Below are 19,887 nucleotides of genomic sequence, written 5' to 3'. Positions count from 1 at the left end.
CAGTGACAATAGTTAGTGACATTGTCACATAGTGACAATAGGTTGCAAAGTTTTAGGAGATTTACTCCACATAAATGCAGAATAAAAGGCATCTTATTTGGAACCAAATTCTCATCTTAACTTCACTACTTTTGAGCAACTTACTGTACACTTCACTTTTTTATTAACTGCAATAAGCCAAACACAAACTACTATTATTAGGATACGATTTTTTCATAATATAAGACTAACAGTTTGCAGCTGGATACAGGATTAAAGAAAATAACATATCCTACAACCACAAGTATTCTTCTCCAAGTCAAATGGCTTCAGCACCTACCTTCTCTTATGCTGTTTCTTACTCCATGGAACAGTTATAATAACAGTGTAGAAACAAATGTTTAAGCTAAAAATTCCTTCCTTTCCAATACGCTCTGCTCTTAGATTTACTTGTGTATAATGGCCTTAAAGTGGTATATTAGACAGTAACTAGAAGACATATTCCATTTTCTGACTGAAAGCCAATAATCCTCATGAATTTTTTAGCTGGAAGACACTTCAAGATGCCATTGGGAAGACGGTAATAAACACATTAGGCTGCAAACGGGCAGCGGGAGCTCTTTAACACATGCTGCAATAATGAAAGAAAGGGCTAAATTCACGTTCACGGGGTACACAAATAATTTGCGGTAACATTTCCGTCATCTACAGCTCTCTTAAAGAAGGAAAAATCCTCTCTTAAAGTCTTATCTTAACAAAATTACGTGCAGAATATGTAAGTAGCAGAGAGCTGTGCTAAACTATCATTGCCACCGGGGGAAACGCCTGGTGTGACATCAGTGACAGAAGAAGGTTTCTACTTTCTGAGTTCTCATAGGCGAAGTTCCTTAATATAGCCAGTCACTGGGCTGCTTGTACAGCCAGCGACGTCAGCCGGTGCTCACATGGCCAGGAATAGCAAGACTAGGTTTTAATAAGGCCTCAGATGAGAAAACATGGAGGGAAGAAGCCGCATTCCCTGCATAACGTAAGCCTTTCCCTTCCCTTCAAGCGGGGTGTACTTTGTCCCTATTTAAAATTGGGAAAACTGGTTTTCACTGAAGGCTTAGCATTCTGGAAAGAAATCATCAATTAAGAACTACAAGGTAGTGCTTGTGTCCAAGTTTCAAAACTTGTTCAGATTAAAATTCAATTATCTTTCTTTACTCTGAAACCTATTCTAAACTTCTTATGAGATTTTCTACAAACTGCCTAATTTATGAGGAAAACTTACTGAAATGGCAGAGCAAGACAGTCTATGCCTATATAAAAAGTATTTTTATTATTCCATTTGTAAAAAATTTTAATAAATAAATGAGCAAGAGTCCTCTCTTCCCATAGTATAACATTGTTTCCCCTTTTTTGGCTAACATATTGAGTACTTGTTATGAATCAAGCACTTTGCACACATTTTCTTGCTTAAAAACCCACATTTTTATGTTTTTATATATGTACACACACACACACACACACACACTCTGACCCCTTACAGATTATCTAACCTCTCTGACCTGTTTCCATAAGTAATTTGCCCAAATCACACAGATAATACAGATCAGGAGTCAAACAGGTGTAATTATAATAACTACCATTCATTGAGTGCTTCCTATCCTGGCAGGCACTCTCTACGTACTTTACATATCTGGACTCCAGTTCCTGTAATGACCTGTGATTATCACCATTTTACAGAAAGGAAACTGAGGTACTGAAGAGATAAAGTAACGTGACTAGGGCCACACAGTTAGGAAGTTTTAGAGCTCGTAAGTGAATCCAAACAGTTCCTCAATTCCTAACCACAGCACTGTGAGCACTGAGATTTCTCTATTTTAACACTTTCACTGAAGAGAGAAATATAAACTTATGCATATTATAGAAAGTGATACGTTTTAATTTAATTTGATAAACAATGAACATGTAATTTGAAAGTACTTTTTGCTAAAAATGTAGCAGTATCATTGTAAAATGCCAAACACTTCTTTCTGCAAAAAATGGACATACTTTAAACTCATTTGTCTATTCATTCAATAAATAATTAATGCAACAGGCACTGTTGTAGACATTGGAGAAAGAGTCAGGAACAAAACAGACAGAAAGCTCTGTCCTCCTGAAGTTCACGTTCTAGTGCAGAAAGGAAATCGTGCCTCAGCTCATGAGCAATTATTCCCTGAGGGGAAATGAAGTATTACTGTCATTATTGAATTTATTATGAAGTTATTGAAATAACGAAACCAGCTAGGAATTTTTTTCTGGCACACCAAGAATGCTGAGTTTCATTCAAATTGGTAGAAGCCTGTTTTTCTATAGAATCAGTAGTAATTGATTAATTTAAAAATTCAGTTATCAAGAGCAATTATAGAAAATGATACCTACTACTTTAACTCATTTTAACTTTAACCATAAAAATATACACTTGAGTACCAGTCTCCATTGGAGTTTCATGTTGTCTTTTTGCATAAATATACCTATCATTAAGGCACTGTCTACTACTTCCAATTTTTGTTTATTTAAAATAGGTTACAACTTAGAGACACTTAAGCTTTCTTATAAGTGCTTATGAGGTACAGATTTTTATTATTTTTTCTCAGTCTTCTATAGACGTGTTGCATATACCTATTTCCTAGCAGATTTTTCCCATTTAACTGAAGTTTTCAAAGCACTTATCTTAGTTTTTATAGAAACATATATGACTTTTCAAACTCATACTTACTTACTCAGTTACATAACATTTAATTAAATGATGTAGTTACAATAACAAGTACAACTGGCATAAACCAGTTGGGACAAGGAGCTGCCTCTTGGTAGGCACGCAATGTCCCTGCTGGGGGCAGGAGTGTGGGGGCACTGCAGCTGCCCGCCAGCCTGGGACATGCAGAGCTCAGCAGCATTAGCCCTGTGTTTTACAGATGGGAATGCGGATCAGGTGGTTATTCCAGCCCACCAGTCCCAAAGGAGGTTGACTAAGAAAATCAGAATTTACACAAAGCCAATCTGAAGGCAGGGGTCATTCACTCATTCAACAAATATTACTGAGTATCTATTATGTGCCATGCATGGTTCTAGGTATTGAGGAATACAGAAATGAAAAAAGTCTGTTGTCTATCACTCTCATATTCTAATGGGGGGGGGCGGGGAGGAAGAAATAGTAAAATAAACAAACATTTACTATATCAGATATCAATTAGAGCGACAAAGAAAAATAAGGTAGGGTTAGGATAGAGTACAACGCAGATGGGGGTGAGGGGTGCTATTGTAAATAGGTGGCCAGGAAAGTTCTTTCTTGATAGAGTGACATCTGAGTACACACCTTTCTAACAGAAGTCTAAGATTCATAATAGAATTTCTTTATTACGCAACCATTAAAACAAAATTCATCAGAAGTCGGACAATGGAGTGGCTGAGAGCAGATCCTCTGGTGTCAACTGTGGTTTGGGATCCCTGGAATACCACATATTAGTTATGTTAATTGTGTTAATTAACCTCCTTGGACCTAAGTTTCTTCATTTGTACAACTGCAGAAATAACACGTACCTCTCTCTGTACGTTTGCTGAGAGCATGAAATGGAAAGGGCACAGAACAGCGACCGGCGCCTAGTAAGGGCTTGTGTAACAAATGTTAGGTGTTATTATAGGTTGAATTTAATAGCATGCAAATATCTATGAAATGATCTAAGCCGTTAGTGAATACGGCTGGAGAGGAAAATTAATTTATAGAAAAAAAATTGTAAGAAAATCCACCAAAACATAAGCAGTTAAAATTGTTTTGATGAGCACTATGGGTGTAATTTAATTCTTGTATTTTCCAAATTTCCTTTCATTAACACACCAGACTTTTACGAGTTTACAAGAAGAAAGGAAAGAAGGAACAGAGAAAGAAAGGGAGGGAGGGAAGGAAAGAAGGAAAGCCGGCTGTGCTGTGGGAAAAAAACAACAACAAGAAATCCAAATCGTGATTCTTTTAAATAACCAGGTCTCTGGAATGCAAATGACAAATGTACAAATTGCTTACATGCATATTTTCAGGAGGAACACTGCATAAAGTGAGGTAAATCTACTCTACAGAAAGTGGCACAGAGACTGCCTAAAGGGAATGAAATAAGAAACCGCACCTCATTTTACCCATGAGTGTTAGCAGTGCAATTTAAAGTATTGATTATTTCCTTTGGTAAATCAAGGGATATTCTACAACAGTTTCCAAACTACTAAATCTATATTACAACCAATTTATATTTCTCCAAATTTACCCTATGTTCTATATAAGAAAGATGGAAGCTCTTGGTCATTGTGACTCATTACCATATTCTATTCTCCTTAACTTTAGGAACTTTCTCATGTTTTCTCTCCTACTGATACGACTCTTTTAAAGCAAGAAAAATACCCAAATCATAAGAGCCTTCCAATGAAGGTTACCAAAACTGCTCCTCCTCCTCAGAAAAATCTTACCCTTCCGGTTGGGCTGAAGGGCCATCCTCTTTAGGAATGCTTGCCAGATTCCCCCAGGAAGAATTAAAGGGTCCCTTCTGCTTGTTCCCAGCCCATGGGACATAAAATTAAAATAACACTTCTTTCTCCTGCATCATTAGTTGCCTCTTGGCATGCACCATGAGCATGAGCCAGCCCTGCGTGGGCCCCAGGCAGGCCACTCCAGTTTCTTGGTGCCAGATACGAGACTTAAGCCGTGCTTCTTTCCTCCCTTCTCTCATTCACACTCATTTAACTCCTAACTTTCTTAGGAGTTCTTTATCTCCACTCAAACAGGAAAACAACATAGGGGCAAAACTTTTAAGCATGTCCCAGGGGCAAGGTATAGGACCCAAATTAAACGCCTGTGGTAAGAGAAGAAATAACGCACACAGTAAGATGTCTTTTTCTGAAATACTCTTCTTTAGGTTCTCTGTTCTTTACCTTTTCTCTATAGAAGTGGAAAATGAGCAAGGAGAAAAAACTTGGTTTGGGGAGGACTTACAATTCATTTTTTCACCATATGAATTCCTACAAACTTTCTTTTGGTCAGATGATTACAATAGCTCCAAACAGTATGTGCTATGAGGCAATGGTTGCCATTAAAAATAGAAAAAAGGCAGTTCTGGATCAACAGAAGACTTCCTTCCTCCAAAAGAATCCAATTTGGCCTTAGAAAAATATGCCAAATTAAGCATTTTTATTTGCAAATAAGACATACCTACAGACGGATTTACTGAGAATGACTAGAATTTAGAAAGTTATTTACAAGAATTCATTATTTAAAAAGAATTTAAAAACTACCTTGGCACCGGAAAATACGAGCCGAGACACTTCCCTTAACCATTTTTTCCCTCTCACTTGTTGAATTTTGGTAATCACCAAAACCACCCACTCTGTCGCTTATGAGAACATTCTACTGCAGCTCAAGTTTCCAACGTGGGGCACAAACAGCTTTCATATTGTTACCATTGGAAGTGGACAACGGAGCCCAGTTCTCTGACCTCAGGAGCAGAGGCCAGGGAGCCCTCTAGTTTGGGTGGACTCTGTGAAGAGCACAGCGTTGTCCTGGCCAGCTGTAAGCGGAGGGTCTTCTCCCCTTTCTAGCTCCAGACGGAGTTCTCGCATTTTGCGGAACTAAAACTGTAACTGGACTCAGGAATAGTAGCTTCTGATCACCCCTTGGGAAGCGAATACAAATTTAAGCCCAAATGAGCTTAAAGTATGTTACAAATAATAATTTAATGGACTAAATAAAGCTGGTCTAGAATGGGCATTGAAAAGATTAAAACAAACTCCCCCTATTGTAGGAGGTGCTGTTGTCTACCTTTTGTGTCTTTATCCTAAAACGTGTTTGTGCTGAGAGAGAGAGAATAATTGTTTTGTAAAACCTACACCTACGGATAAGGATGTGAAGACTCCTGCGCCTGATTTAACCATAACCGGCAAGTAATAAGCGCGAAATGGAACTTTAAAGAAATTAAGATAATTGCTTGACACCTCAGAGACAGCTAACTATATTATATTCCTTTCGTCTGGTACCGAAATCAAAAGGATGAGGATTTATTAAGCGGAAACTCAAACCCTGGTTCCAGTTGGGCGAGATGATGTGGAGATAACTAAGCCAGCTCTCGGAGATCTCACAACACGTTACATATATGTGCAAAACACAGGCATATGATTTCTTTAGTTTGGCGTTTTGTTTTAAGCCAAAACATAGAGCAATGACTATTACTTAGGATAAAAATACATTTGGGCCCTGGGCAATTAAGTTTTATATAAGGTTATGCTTCTAATTAATACAGGTCTCTTTTTTGTATTAAAAATATAACCTAAATCATAGGGTTTTAATTTAAAAATCTATTTGCATTTCTCTCCTTCTAATGTATGACTGCACTGATAATTACTAAGTAGCTGCTAAGGGCAAATGACTGTGCTCTGTGGACACTGGACACAGTAATACAATCACTGAGTAAGAAACAGAACTTCATGTCAGGAAATCAAAGATTTAGGAAGAAGAAACAAGTACGGAATTAACCAACACAGAATGAAAACGACAATGTGCTAATGAGAGGAAACTTACTTCTTCTTGTGGGGAGCCTCAGCAGAGGGTTTATGAACACTGGAGCTGGGTTTTAAAAAACAGGTAAAATCTCTCAAATCGAAGCTGGGGGGCTGGTGAGAGTATCCGAGATCCCAGCAGGGGGCCACACGGCACAGTTAATAACGAGCAGGGCCAGGCAAGGCCTGCTGGGGGAGACTGCATGGGCCCACGACTCGACATCTGGGGAGCCTGGATCTTTCCCTGCTCACTCAACCTCTTTTCCTCTCAGGTGGCTGTCAGGCCCTGGTTATGGTGCTGGCCGCAGCCTACCCGAACCAGGGCAGCCCTAGAGCTGTGGTGCTCAAAGTGCCACCCGCTGCAGCCCAGCCGACTGACCGAGGAGCTCTGGAGGCGGGGCGGCACCCCCACGAGCCAGCCCTCCCCTCACGCTGATGTCTGCTGAGGGTCAGGGACCACAGCCCGAGCTTTAGAGAGAAATGCTCTTGCCCCACCAGTGACCTGCAATCTGACTAACTCATAGTCATTATGTTCTTCTTTGAGGGAGAAGGAAAGGGAGAGAGAAGGCAGAGTACATTTTGCTCATTGAATTCATTTATTCACCAGATATTTAAGTAAGTACCTACTGCGTAGAGTCAGAATACAGAAAATGTTAAATGCTAGAATGAGTAGTAGTCCTGTTGATTAATAAACCATGGGCACACCGAAAAAGTTTTGAGCAGAGGTGGTAAAATCACAGGCTAGAAAGATTAGCTCAGTAAGGGTATAAATGGCATTTCTGGCAGTGTAGGGAGCAGGGCCTGAAGACTAGCTAATAGGATATTGCAAAAGGCCACGTACTGTATGACTGCATTTATATGAAACATCCAGAATAAGCAAATCCATAGAAACAGAAAGCAGATTAGTGGTTGCCAGGGCTGAGGGGAAAGGCAGTGGGGAGTGAGTGCTAACAAGTACAGGGTTTCTTTTTGAGTTGATGAAAATGTTCTGAAACCAGATAGTGGTGATGGCTGCACAACTTGTGAATAAACTAAAAACCACTGAATCGTACACTGTAAAAGGGTGAATTCTACCTTACGAGAATTAGACCTCAATAAAGCTGTTACTGAAAACAAAAACCAGAAAACAACAAAAGCCCCCAGCAAAAATGTGGAATATAAATAGATGGTTTGCAAGTATTTGGAAAACACATTGGCCCTTATTATGAGCAAGAATGACTTCTCTAATAAGAATTCATCCCAAATAAATTTTCCTTATTCTTTTTGCTAAAGAGATTGGAGTAAGAATTTTATTTTTTTTTAAAGTTTTATTATTTTTGCTCACAAAAAGTAATACATGCTCATAGTAGAAAATATAAAATGCTAAAGAATAAAACCACATACATTCCTACCACCCAGAGAACCACTATTAACTTAAAAAAATTTCTGTTCAATATTTTAAAATGTATTGTATTTATGTATACAATTAAGCACAAACTGTATATACAATTTTAAAGATGCCTTTTTGTTTTTTCTTAATGTTATACACTAAAATCTTTCCATGATATTAAATGTCTTTATAAACATAATTATTTTTCTTTTTTTTTTTGAGGAAGATTAGCCCTGAGCTAACATCTGTGCTCATCTTCCTCTACTTTATACGTGGGACTCCTGCCACAGCATGGCTTGCCAAGCAGTGCCATGTCTGCACCCGGGATCTGAACCAGGGAACCCTGGGCCGCCAAAGCAGAACATGCGAACTTAACCGCTGCACCACTAGGTTGGACCTATAAATATAATTTTTAATGGCTTTATGATATTCTATCATATGAAGATACCAAAATATATTCAACCGCTTTCTATAAAATTCACAACAGTAATAGGTATGATGATTTTTAAAAATACTTTGCTAATTTGAAGATTATGGCATGACATTATTTTTTAAGTTAAACTGATTACTGATAACTGGATATCTTTAAGACGTTTATAAGCACTTCACTTGTACTTTGATAAAGGAACGGTGAGTCAGGGATGTGGCACAGATACAGTATGTTCAAGTCAGCTAGGCATCTGACATAAAGTATTGTGAAGACCAAAGCAAAATGTGGCTTCCACCGGCAATTCCCAAATCGGGCTGCTAAGGAGTCACCCAAGGAGCTTTTGAAAATACGGATTTCCTGGCTCCACCCCAGACCCACTCAATCAGGACCCCTTGCAAAGGACCCCCGTGATCAGTGGAAGCCTGCTCAGCACTGACTGGAAAGGAAGAGCAGCATTACAACTCTGGGCTGGATGACAACGGAGAATCAGCCAAGGCTGGTGGAATAACATTCTTGGAGTTAATTAACTGATTATTATAAACAAAGAGAAGTTCTCCAGGCTAGTCTAGTTTTTTTTTTTAATCAGCGACTTGAACAAAGCATCTGTTTATCACAGGCAGATGACATAAAGCATAGCTATCACGTATGATAACAAGATTTTTTGAAAATCTTAAGATTAGCAGTCTAGAAAAAAGGGTCCGATATTATTTATTCAATATCTTTTTATTATTAAAATAATGTAAACACCTTAAAAAAACAATAAAGAACAGAAAATGAAAAGCCCTCATAATTCTTATATTCTAGTGTATTCAGGATTCGGATTTGGACAAAGACAAAACTTCCGTCACATTTGGTCACCACCGTTATTCTGAGACTGGCTTGCGCTTCTCTCCCGGGACAACCTATACCAATTTGACTCCATCCTGCGTCTCTCCCTGCGCCTTCCGAAGTCCTCACCCTGTACTCACAAATTTCCCTCCATCCTTACCCGAGAACAGAATCTCCAGCCTTGTCGGCCCTCCTGCCAGGCCTACGCTAGCTACAGCCCACCCCAGTAGAAGCTGCCTGGTCTCCTGTGACACACATACTAGGGACGGGAGGTGGGGCCACACTCTCTGCGTTCCTCAGAGCAGCTACAAGGGTGGCCCTGTGTGAAAATCCCTGCTCCTCTGGAGCCCATGCCATACAACACCCTCTGTCTATGCTCTGGTCTCAGACTTCCCAACGTGCAACTTAATCCTCCACATTTACTGAAAAGTTTGCCACTTGATTAGTTCTTCCTCTCTAGCCCAAATCTGGTCACGTCCAGAGGGATTTCAAAGTCTATAGGGGTGAGTTAATACCTATCCACACGGGTCCTCTGTCTGTCTCAACACCAACAAAGTTCACCTCCACTTCACGTCAGCTACTGCCTCCTAGGATCATACCCTGAACCTTGTTATCACACAGAATTGTTGCCACTTGAATGCCATTTTTTGCCCACAAGCTTCTAGCACACTAGCTTTCTTATTGCTTCCTCCTCCATAACTGGTCTTCAGTGTATAAAGAACTCCTTGCCCCTCTGGCTCATCTCATTTCCCTCCCTCGCTAGCTAGATCCACCACCAGCTCCCTAGCACCCTCAGTGCCCTTCCATAACATCTCCTCTCACAGAATTCGCTCCAGGAAACTTAACGCCAAGATTTCTCCTCTCCTGTAAGTGGCAAGCTGAGCACTGATGAAGAAAATCATACAGCGAAGGGGCAGAACGGCCCCACATTTCAAGGTTTCTCAACTTGCCTTCGACCCACCGTCCTTCCACCTGTCGAGTCAGCCCCTTCTATCTACCCCCACGATTACCACCAGCTTTAACCACTTCAGCAAACGGCCGTTCAGTTTGATTTTACTCCCCTTCCCCTTCTCCTGCTTGCAAACGTGTGCACTGCTATCTTCAGCATCAGTCCTGGTGACAGAGGATGTGTGACCCTCCTCCTGTAAACACTAACCATTCCAGCCCCTTTTCCTACTGCTCTCCCCACCTTCTCTGAGGCTTTGCTACAAAGCTGCTTTTTACCAAATTTTCAACCTCTTCCTCTCTACTTAAATGACCCTCAAGTCATTTCCGTCCTTTAAAAAAAAATGCCCCTGGAGTCTGAATCCTTCTCTAGGAACCATCCAACCTCGCATCTTTCCTTCAGATCCAGACCTGTCCAAAGGCTACAGGTCTGTGGGCCCTTACCCAAAACACTCGGGGGCCACAGAATTTAGAATTCAGATAGATGGATATGTTTTAATTTTAGAAAGAGAATACGTGGCACATACCATATTTCATAACATCCCCAGAGGCGCCTGGGGAAGCATTCTGTAATCAAATGCAATATTATTTCTGCAGTGAAACGTATGAATATTCACACTAAGTGGGACAAATGAAGATTATAAATCATCTCACATCCATTCAGGTCAGGTTTCACTGCCAAATGAGTTATAAAAACCTTTCCATTTTCAGAGTTTGTTGAATTCTGAGATTCAAATAAGGGAATATAGGCCTGTAGTTTATTCCTGCTCCCTTCCCCACTTTATGATCCAAAACAATCACAATTCTTCCCCATCGTCCCACTGAGTCTGCCTTCCCTCCTGCTCCACGACACTCGAACACTAATCTACAGAAATTCCGGCGCGCCGCATGTGAAGATCCCCAGCCTTGCTGCTGTGTCTGTCACTCGTCACCAGGTCCCCCAGTGACTCCTCCTTGAGCCTCCCTACACCAAGGCTTCCACGACAGAGCACTCTGTAGGGCCTCCTCTTAGAGTGCTTAATGATTCCTTTTCCGTCTCTTTTATGGGATCTTTTTCTTTGGAGTTCCACAGGCTTTCATTTCAGCCCCATCCTCTCCTCAGTCGTCATCTTTTTTAAAACGGTCTTTTTAACGGCTTTTCTGAGGTATAATTCACAAGCCATAAAATTCACCCTTCTAATGTATACATTTCAGTGGTTTTAGTCTGATCATAGAATTGCGCAACCATCACCATACTTAGTTCCGCATTTCATCACCCCAAAAGGAAACCCCACACCCACAGGCAATCACTCCTCACTCTCTCCCCTCCCCGTGCCTTGGCAACCACTACCACTCTCTGTCTCTATGGACTTGCCTAATCTGGACACTCCATATAAATGGAATTATATACTATGTGGCTTTTTGTGTCTCATCTGTTTCAATGAGCATAATGTCTTCAAGGTTCAGCCATATTGTAGCATGTATCAGTAGCTCATGCCTTTTGATGGCCAAATATTCCAATGTGTGGATATACCACATTTTGAACTGCCAGACTCCTTTCCACGTGGGTAAACCATTTTATTTTCCCACCAGCAATGTCCAAGGGTTCCAATTTCTCCATATTCTCATCAACACTTATTATTTTTCTTCTTTTTTATTATAGTCATTGTACTGGGTATAAAACAACGTCTCATTCTTTGTTTGATCTGCATTTCTCTAATAACTAATGAGGGTGAGCATCCTTCCGTGGGCTTAACTGGCCATTGCATATCTTCTTGGAGAAATGTCTACTCCAATCTTTGTCTGTCTTAAAATGAGGTTCTGCAGTAATTCTTAGCATCACTTTGGAGTTATGACCTGCTCTGAGAAGATGCTCAAAGCCAAAGAGTGAAACCACATAGACACAAAATACATACAAAACAAGGCATACAATTTCCCTAAGACGCCACTAACCCACCAAGGCCATTCACGGACCCTCCAGATTAAGCACCTTATTCTACACCATAGCTTCTCAACCCGGGCTGACTATTTAAAGGTTACCTGGGGAGCTTTTAAAAACTACAACATTACCACATGATCCAGCGATTCCACTGCTGGGTATAGACTGAGAAGAACTGAAAGCAGAGCCTTAGATATGTGTACACTCATATTCACAGCAGCATTATTCACAGTCAAAAGGCAGAAACAACCCAAATGCCCATCAACAGACGATCACACAAAATGTGCAGAGACATACAATGGAATATTATTCCTCCTTAAACAGGGATGAAATAGTGATGCATGCTGCAACGGGGGGTAACCTTGAAAACCTTATGCTAAGTGAAAGAAATCAGACACCAAAGTGCACGTATTATCATTCCACTTATATGCGGTACCTACAATAGTCAATTAGAGAAAAGAGAAGAGGTGACCAGGGCCTGCAGAAGGGGCAATGCGTAGTCGTTGTTTAATGGGTACAGAGTTTCTCTTGGGATGATAAAAAAAGTTCTGGACATGGAATACATTGCAAATGTGCTTAATGTTACTGAACTGTACACTTAAAATAGTTAAAATGATACATTTTATGTTATATATATTCTACAGCAATTAAAAAAAAAACTCATATGGACAAAAAAAATATAACAGAAGACCAGGACATCACTCCAGACCCATTAAATCAGAGCTTTTAGAGCTGTGGTTTGACCGTGAGTATTTTGCTTAAAAGCTCCCTGGGTGATTCAGGTGTTCACACAGGGCTAAGAACTCCTGCTTTACGTGCTCCCTGGCCTATCACCTATTTCCACCGTTTCCCAAACGTTTCTTCTCAGCCTTCACCTCTCAAAGCTTCCACCTCAAAAATCCAGCTAGGTGTCAACTCACCAAATTGAGCTTATCCATTCCTTCTCCTCACCCCAAAATTGCCCCACCCGAAAGAGCACCCATCTACTGAACACCATCCTTAACCTTCCGTATTCTCTCCATCAAATCATCAATAATGCGACTTTGCCTCTTAAATATTCTGAAGTCTCCTCTCTCGTCACTCTGACACCATTACTGCTTCCAGCTGAGGTCTCCCTCACCTCTTACCTGGATCACCTCACACAAGTTTCCTTACCTCCAGATAATTCCCCTGCTCAAAATCTTTATTAGGCTCCACTCTCTCCAGGAGGAAGTCTATGCTGCCGCAAATGTCGCATGAGGCGCCTTATGATCCAGCCTCGCCCATCTTTGCAGGCTCATCTTCTACCTTCTTCTGTTCGCCCTGGTAATGTGCACGGCACACGGCTCCTCACCTGTTACATACTACTTCTCACCTCTTTTCTTGTGCTTGTTATACATGGAACAAACCATGTATCTTCCCCTTTTGGCTAACTCCCACTCATCTTTTAAAACCTAGCTCAGATGACCCTCTCCCCAAGATTAAATTTCCTTCTTCTGTCTTTTAATAGGCTGTATGTAACTCTACCATTAACCATGTATGTCATAATTCTTTATGTCTTTTTTCCTACCAAATTTTAAGCTCCTTAAGGGGCAGAAACTAAGTATGTTTCATCTTTTTATCCCAGACCCTTACCAGGATACCTGACACACAAGCGATTAATTAACGTTCACTGAAAAAATTCTTTTCAAACTGCTAGGGAGTTTGAAGCTATTTCACCACAATAGGTAACATCATCAAACATTTACTATGCTATATCTGTATTATCATCTGTATTATTTTATTTGATCCTCACAAAAACCCTTTGAAGTCATTATTATTATCATTTCCTGAAACAGAAAAATCAAACAGCATGTCCAAGGTCAAACACAGCCAACAGGTGACAGAAGAGAGACTCGAATGCAAGCTGCTGAGTCGAGAGCCTGCCCTCCCACAGCACCCTTCCTCTGTACCTGACGACGGTACAGGTCTCACTGTGTACGTCTCAGCTCTCCAAGTAGAGATTTCCCTCCAGTATTTTTCTCTATGAATTTTTTCAAGTTATAATCTCAACATATAGCTTTGTACCTTTTAAAATTTAAGAAAGCTTCAGCACGTTACTACATGGTCTTCGTAACCCACAAAGACAAAGGCAGAATCTTGCAATGAGACTGAAAAAAAAATCAGCTGTATGCAGTTCTAAGGAGGGGAAACCAAGATAATGGTCACTGAGGTGAGAACAGCCAGGGGATTTTAGCTGACTGCCAGCTTAGTATGAATCAACCAAATGACTTGGTGCTAAAAAGAAAAGAACAAATGTACTCTTAGATTGCGAGAACAAAAGCAAAATTAAAAATCTGCAATTCAGATAGAAACATGAGGTTCCATGTTGCTCCGGAAGACAGAAATAACAAGCCCATGGGAAATTCAGTCAGTGAACACACACTAGTTCAGAACTTATTTAAATGAGGAGGGATATGTGTATGTGTGTGTGTGTGTGTGTTTTAAACTACTTAGGGAGACAAAATACACATAGGTGAGACAACACACTAAGTGTGTTGAAGGGCTATTTCACAGAGAAGACATATATTAGATGTATGGTAATTACTAAGTGTTAGACACTGTACTAGCACTGTGTTATTTTATTTAATTTTCAGAGCTCGACAAAGGAGATATTGTCCCCATTTTACAGAGAAAAAAAATTCAAAGAAGTTAATTGACTCGTCCGAAGTCTCAAAGCTTCTAAGTTCTGGCCCTTCAAACCAGGCTCTGACTGCGAGCCCCAGGCTCTCCCCACAAGTCCTCACGTTCTCTAATAAAAGCCATTAAGTAACTACCTCAAAATACTTAACAGGAGAGTTGTCAATGACGGTATGGAAATGGTCTAGGTAAAACATTATTAGAAAAAGTGAACATATCACCCTTGAGGTTTGCAGATCGTCCATCCCTGGAGCATCATGAGAAGGAGAGACAGTGGACATGAGAATTGCCAGGTATGGTCGGCATCACCACAGACAGCTAAACTGTTGACTTTCCCATGTGAACTAACATCCAACGGAAGCCCCGAAAGCTGGTGACCTTACAGTGCTATGATATGAACAGATCAGATTCTTTGTTCTCTCCTCTCAGCATCACCAAGGAAGCATGCACTTTCCCTTTCCCTGAACTTCCTTTTGAGCTCTCACGTCACTGTGATACGCTTATTTGTACTTCTGTTCGTTTCCAGCCCGCAGCCTGGTCCCACAGCCTCCAGGTACTGACTGTAACCAACAGCGAATACAGTGCATTCCTTGCTTGAACCACAAGATTATATTGAATTTAGGTGGTTTGGACATTTAGGATTGCACCAGGCCCCCATAAGCTCATCTGTGCCCCAATTTATCTCCTTAGCTGCAGCTTGACCCTCTAGACCAGTGAAACATCCGGTTTCCACGTGTGGCAATAATTCAGCCGGTTGCTCTTACTTTGCTTGATCCCACTCCCAATAACCCTTGTACAAGAAACAACTTCTCGCTTACATCTGTCACCTTGACTCCTCCACTACTTAATCCCAGGGGCCCTGATAACATTTCCAACCATGTACATTAGAAAATTATGTTCCAGAATATAATTTCAACTGTCTTGAGGTTACCCGGGGGTTGAAATAATCTGGACATGACCGGAGGTGAAACTAAGGAGGCCAGAAGGTGGCTCTGGAATGGGAATAGAACAGGAATTCTATTTTAACCCTGGCAGAGGTAGCTGTATATAATTCAACAATGGGTAATTCTGATAGACGAATACCCCGGCTTACTATCTAAATGAAAGACTTAACTCTAAAAACAACCAGGTAGAAAAGTCAGGGAATTTAAATCGGTCTTCCAATTTTACACGTGAAGAAACACGAGACCCAGAGTCCCATAGGTCTTCTCAGTAAATGACACGTGGTGCCAGCCTCCACTGCACTCCGTTCTCAACCAAACAACCCATGCTATGGACTGAGGAGCCTCAACGGGCTGCTATGAGGCAGCTGTTATTCAGCTCCTCACACAGAAGACACCATACCCGAACCAGGAGACGCTGCTCCCCCCCCCCACCTTGATGGCGGCATCACCTACAGGCTGTCCAGCGGTCTACTACAGCGGCTTGGCACAAAAGTTCTATCCAGACAAAGATAACGGGGATGGGTTGAGGCCAAGAGATTCTCAGTCTGTGGAATACCTAAGAGAAGGCTGTTCTGTGGGCAGAGAAAGAAGCTAAAAAGACACAAAGAAAGAAACCACAAGATAATAAAGGGATAAGAAGCCAGGAATGAGCCAACATCATGAAGCAGAGAAAAGATACACACAGGAGGATATAAGCGCAGGAATGAAATTGGCCATTTTTGCATTTTAGGAATAAACCAACACGTAAGAGGGGACATCAAGGGAGACCAAAGACAACTGATAAAGCTATATCCATACTTTACTTTCACACTCATCCCCAAGGATCCAACCACAAGGATTTAGCGAGGTAAAACCTTTTCCACCATGAACACTGACGAGAAAGAGGGACCCCACCTAGGAATCAACATCTGCTAACTATGAAAGCCTGAAGGAGGAGAAGGCATCCCTATCTGAAAGACTATGCAGACACGAACTCCGCTCTACAGAATTCACTGGGATGTACAGTGACTCGCAACAAATCTCAAGTCAGTGGTTTATATTCCAGGGGCATTCTCGATGTCTGAAAACAAGGATCTTAATTTGGATTTTCTGTGGTTTTTACACCTGAATGCTCCATCACAGCAATGCACTGAGTAAAGGACCTTGGAAACAGAAAGGTCTCCACTTGCCAAGAAAAAGGAGAAGCAGCTAAGTAAGAAAATATGTGACACACATCTTTCAGATCCCACAACTTCAGAATTTTTCCCCATTCCATGAATCTCATGGCAATTCATAGTCCCTTTCTCCTCCCAATCTGTGCGACCCCATATGAATGCCCTCCCTCTTATCGCCTTCCTCTAAAGCAGTTTTCTGAAGTAGCTGTGAGTTACTTTTCATGAATATGCTTCTTTTCAGTGCAAGCCAAACACCATTTAAATGCCGCTTTAGTCTTAACATATTTGAAATGGAACAGAAGTAAAGTTCATTAGAAGTACAAACATTAAAAGACAATGTCACTTCAACCTTAATTTAGTTCTCTTCTTGTCCCTACGTCCATCCTGTTCTCATTCCCGAATAAAACAGCAACTCCAATGACAGCACCGTCTGAACCCAGTATACATAGCAATTTAGAGTCTAGACTCTGGAGGCAACTACCTGGGTTGGAATCCTGCTCTGGTACTTATTAGCTGCGTGAGCTTAGACAAGTCACTCTACCTCTCCGTCTCCATTTGCTCATCGTAAAAGAAGCACAGGAGGGACAAGCAGTGCTGCTGGAAGGACTAGACGAACACAGGTGAGGGCCCCAGGACAGCGCTGGGCACAGAAGAAGTTTGACATAAAGGTTAGCTTTACGCTTAACAAAACCACTGTGAAGTGTTTTGCTAACATCATTCCTCAACAAAAGATAGGGGAAAAGTAAAAGCAAAGCCCACAGAATATTATCTTCAATAAACATACAAAAAAATAACACTTAAAATTGGACATTTCCTCATTTAAAATTCTGAAACAGGAAAGGAAAATATGGAAAGGCCAACTAAAAAACCATTAAAAAAATTCTTGTTATCTGATGAAGTTTCAACATGATATTCATCATTCATTTTGACTAGAGTCTAAGGTTTTACAGAAACAAAACATGAAATTTAAATATAAACTTCATAGAATGCTTTTACAACCCTTTATTTAGCCAATTAATTTTCTATCATAATTTGATTTGATATCTAAAATGATGAAACCAAACATCTAGCTTCTACTTCAATATATTTCTCAACTTGACTGGTTTTTAAGAAGAAACCATTCATTCAATGTCAAGATTATAGTATTTGGTGCTTCTCACAAAATTTTTAAACAAAACAAACAGTAATAACTAATAATCTTTAAAGTTAAACCAAATGTGTATTTATGCTATACTATATTAGCGATTATTACATTACAAGCTATAACCCTGCATATTAACTACACGAAAGAGAGTCCTTACTACAACTGAACTACACACCAGAAAATACCCCATCTTACCTCTGGAATGTTAAGGACTGCCACACTTGTGAGAGGAATGGGTAAGCCAATTGCTTCTAAACTTTTCTCAGTATTTCTGAATGATAATTTTGAGAGTAAATCCTGTAAGAGGTACCATAGAACAATTTTCTAGCTGTTGCACAGAAGTTTCTACTTCATGAATTTTATAGCCCCTTGGCTTCCAAATTAAACTGTGTCTACAACATAGCCCAGTACACCTCAATCCAGCCTAAATCTTCCCCAACTTCTACTTTCTCAAAATGCCAAAAAATTCCTATGAACATATTTCACTGAGTTTTACAACACTGAATACTAAGATCACCTTTAATGCCATCTTTTCTTGCCCTATCTTTACTACAAATTAAAAATCGCTCCAAGAAGCAAACCCCCTCAGTCTGACAAGATCAGACCTGATTGTAATATTTGCGGTAAATTACTGTGGTTGGAATTCTGAAGTGTAGCAGGATTTGCAACCTAGTCATCTGGCTTGTTTAGACACTACCCTGACGTCAAAACTTGTGTCTTTTAACTCTAAGAATAAGATTTGGGTTCTTCCTTACTCCTCAACCTCCAAAAGTAAACACATTTTTAGATAACACAATATATTAATCCCTTTATAAAAGTACTTTAAAATTGTAAAGGATTGATATTTGATGTCCTAGGAGAAAAACAACGTGATAAGGAACAGAAACTATTCTGGTTTTAAGAGACTGTAAATAAATGAATTTATTTGGTACGAGGGAAATATGGACTGGCACAGACGGAGACCAGTTAAAACTACCATTCAAACCTGCTCATGTGAAAAGTCATTCTCTGATTGGCCAAAGAAGTTTTACAAAAAATCCCCCTTTATGATTTAAAATTCCTGTGCGATACAGGATAATTACATTTAGCCAGCCCCGGTGGTCTAGTGGTTAAGATTCAGCACTCTCACCACCGCCGGCCTGGGTTTGTTTCCTGGTCAGGGAACCACAGCACCCGTCTGTCCATTGTCATACTGTGGTGGCTGCATGTTGCTGTGATGCTGAAAGCTCTGCCATCGGTATTTCAAATACCAGCAGGGTCACCCACGGTGGACAGGTTTCAGCGGAGCTTCCAGACTAAGACAGACTGGGAAGAAGGACCTACACCCACTTCTGAAAAACTTGGCCATGAACACCCCACACATAGCAGCGGAGCACTGACACAGCACCAGAAGGGGAGAGGATGGCACAAAACACCGGGCAGGGTTCTGCTCTGCTGTACAGAGGGCGCTAAGGGCTGGAACCGACTCAGCGGCACTAACAACGAAATTACATTTATTGACGCTGGGTTCCAGTGCCAGTTATAAGTTATCCTGTTGATTTAAATAACTTATTTGCCTGTGTCTTCTCACAGTGTTTAACAGAGTGCCCTGTAACGATAGTAAGTGCTCAATAAAAAACACCTTAAATTATTCCAAAATCCTGGGATCACTCCAAAGGCTTTAGATAAGGCAACAAAATAAAATTTAAAAGGAAAACAAAGAAAGCCCAAACAATCTGGCTATAAAAATTTTATTATTCAAAATTTTTAACATATGATGCTAGTGACTTTTGGGCTGAAATCATTATGTAACTCTGTCTTACAGCCTACTTACAAGAATGTGGGAGAGTCCTACAATTAAAAAAAAAAATTCTAGAATGATCAAAACCACAGTTAATTAATTGTTTATTTGAACCAAGTCGTCTTTTTATGTAGATAGACTAAACTAAGGGCGGCGGTGTTTGTTGTTTTTTAAATCCCA

General features: G+C 40.4%; 1 protein-coding gene across 22 annotated transcripts in view; it reads right to left on the bottom strand.

Annotated features, from left to right (window-relative positions):
* The window catches only part of NCOA2 (nuclear receptor coactivator 2), a 267,791-nt gene that overhangs the window by 105,855 nt on the left and 142,049 nt on the right, over positions 1-19,887 (bottom strand). The window contains exon 4 of one of the 22 annotated variants that reach the window (XM_070630463.1): positions 18,123-18,224. The exons of the other annotated variants lie outside the window; for them this stretch is intronic. The gene's annotated coding sequence lies outside the window, so the exon portion shown is untranslated. The remainder of the gene's footprint in view (positions 1-18,122; positions 18,225-19,887) is intronic. 22 annotated transcript variants of the gene reach the window in all.

This window comes from Equus przewalskii, chromosome 8, assembly GCF_037783145.1.
Source record: "Equus przewalskii isolate Varuska chromosome 8, EquPr2, whole genome shotgun sequence".
In the NCBI taxonomy this organism is placed as follows: domain Eukaryota; kingdom Metazoa; phylum Chordata; class Mammalia; order Perissodactyla; family Equidae; genus Equus; species Equus przewalskii.
Note: the sequence above shows the minus strand (reverse complement) of the source record. Positions and strands in the feature narration are given on the sequence as shown.